We start from the raw sequence: 3,154 nt of genomic DNA, 5'->3' as shown, positions 1-3,154 counted from the left end.
TTCATAATTCCGTAACTGTACATTCATAATTCAATAACTGTAAATTCATAATTTTCGAGGCTCTATGTTCACAATTTTAGAGCTCTATGTTCATAATTTTATCACTATATGTTCATAATTGTATGTTCATAATGTCAGAGCTCTGTGTTCATAATTTCAAAACTTACATTCATAATTCCATAACTGTACATTCATAATTTCATAACTGTACATTCATAATTCCATGACTGTACATTCATAATGCCACAAACGAATAACGCCGTTAACGGCGAGACAAAATCAATTTTTTTTTTAACTGGAATGCCGCGTTTTTTCTTAAAAGGACGTCGTTTTGGACTCGTGTCCACAATGCATTGTGGACACGAGTCCACAGCATAATTTGCGAGATAGGGCTCCATCACAATATATTGGGCCCTTGCTTAATAATGACAACTTAAAAATATTTTTTGGCCCATTATAGTTTATTTTTATTAAATTTATTAAGACCTTATTTTGTAGTAATGCTAAACCAATCATTATTGCGTGGAGCTATATAGAACATGGTCTAAAAGCATATAAAGTACATTATTTCAATTTATAAAATATATTATTTTAACACATAAAGTATACATTATTTTAACCCTTAAAATATATTATCTTACCCTAGAAATTTCATTATTCTAACACATAAAGTACAATATACATTATTTTAACTCATAAAATACATTATTCTAACACATAAAGTATATTACTCTATCTCATAAAATACATTATCTTACTCCAAAAATTTCATTATTTTAACACATATAAAGTACATTAGTTTAACACATAAAGTACATTATTTTACATGGAATGTTCATTATTCTAACACGTGCGGCAAGTAATTTTTGTAATATCAAAACAATGTCGTTTTGGAACGTGGTCTACATGGTTGTGTGGACCACAATCCCCACAATAATTTGCCATGCTAAACATTCGCCCTAAAATTTCTATCTTTAATTCTCCTCTAAATGTGACACTATATATCTATTAGTTACTTTAGTGTATAATTAAAAATGTGTGGTCAGTTTTGAACAGATATTACAATGTAATAGAGTCAGTAGCATTGAAAAAAAAAAATGTGTGGTCAGCCAATTTACGACACAAATTTTTGGAGGGCAAACATTTTCTCTTATTTTATTATTGATAAATTTTATTTATTTACTCCATCTATCTCATGTCTTATTTATTATTTATTGGTCAAACTAACTATTTCTTCTTTACTTATTTCTTTTAGTATTTTTAATTATTATTTTGTGTGTGTTAAATAGTACTTTTAATGTAGTTTCTAAATATATAAATTTTATATACTAATACTAAACTAAACATTATGAAAAATCTATACCATTTATCTATACTATTTATAAAAGTAAAATCATCCTCTTGAACTTTCCTGCCCAAACTAATATGAATATTAATAAATCTATACTAGTCTATCTATACTAGTAATAAAATTAAAATCATCCTCTTCAACTTCTCCGTTCAAACTTTTCTTAATATCAATTAATTTATTTATTGATAAAAGAAGTAATAAAGCTTAATTGGTAACACAATATTATATGAAAATTAACTAATATCTATTAATTTGTAATATTTTTTTTAAAATTCTGTGTAATAACATAATTTTATAATGAAATAATGATTTATTAATTATTATGATAAGGAAATAATGATTTATTAATTAATATTTACATAAATAATAATAATTCGAATACTGATTTTGAACCGATCTATATCTTTTACTATTAATAAAAGTAAAATCCCCCTCTTTAACTTTTCCGTCCAAAGTAATATGAATATTAATTAGGTTATGTTTGGCAAACCTAGTTGAAAGCTTAAAAGCTATAAGCTAGGAGCTGAAAACTGAAGGGCTATTAAGCTAGCTGTTATGGTTAAAAGTGTTTGGTAAAATTAGCTTTTTGATCAGTTGATAAATATAAAAAGATAAAAAAGCCATCTTCATAAAATTTAAATTAGTTTGTTTACATATTAAAATTTAACATTTTGTCTTTAAAAAAAAATTAACATTTTGAAATAAAATGATTAGCATAATCATGATTTAGCATCCCACACTGGAGTAGCAATATTGTTGCGAATCTCCTTCATCTAATAATAATAATAATAATAATAATAATAATAATAATAATAATATAATAATAATAATAATAATAATAATAATAATAATAACGGTGAAAGTGGCGGATAAAGGAGAAGAGAAAAGAATTTTAATTGGGAAGGATAAAGGATGTCATTTCTTTAAAATAATAAGGACAAAGATGAAAAAAAGTTAGGAAGCTACTAGCTTATTTTGAGAAAATTACCAAACAGAGCTTATAACTTATCAGTAGCTTAAAATAAGTTATAAGCTCTGCCAAACAAGAACCTTAATCTATACCTACTAATAAAAGTAAAATCCTCATTTTCAACTTTTCTGCTCAAACTTTTTTTAATATTAATTAATTAATTTATTGGTAAAAGAATTAATAAAGCTTAATTGGTAACAAAATATTATATGAAAATTAATTAGTATCTATTAATTGGTAATATTTTTTAAAAATTCTGCATAATAACACAATTTTATAAAGAAATAATGATTTCTTAATTATTATGTAGTATTGTAAGAAAATAATGATTTATTAATTATTATTTACACCAATAATAGTAATTCAAATACTGATTTTACACAAATCTATACTATTAATAAAAGTTAAATCATCTTCTTCAATTTTCTCATCCAAACTAATATGAATATTAATTAATCTATACTCTATACTATTAATAAAAGTAAAATCTTTCTCTTCAATTTTCCTACTCAAATTTTTCTTAATATTATTTAATTTATTGGTAAAAGAATTAATAAAACTTAATTGGTAACAAAATGTTGATGTTTGGGAGTCCTTGTGGTGGCCATGCCGCAGTGCACCGACCAACCCACCAATGCAAAGTCTCGGGTTGATGTTTGCGACGTAGGGATCCGGGTTATTGCTGGCGAAAATGGAATGGTCACTGGAGAAGAAGTAGAGAGGTGTTTATTGATAGAAGTGATGAAGGGGGAGAGAGGGCTTATGCTCTAAGAGAATGCTGCGAAGTTGAAACAATTGGCTAAAGAAGCTGTTGATGAAGGTGGAAGCTCCGA

Source organism: Ipomoea nil, unplaced genomic scaffold (assembly GCF_001879475.1).
Source record: "Ipomoea nil cultivar Tokyo-kokei standard unplaced genomic scaffold, Asagao_1.1 scaffold3056, whole genome shotgun sequence".
Lineage (NCBI taxonomy): Eukaryota > Viridiplantae > Streptophyta > Magnoliopsida > Solanales > Convolvulaceae > Ipomoea > Ipomoea nil.
The sequence above is the reverse complement of the archived record's forward strand: the minus strand, read 5'-3'. Positions refer to the sequence as shown.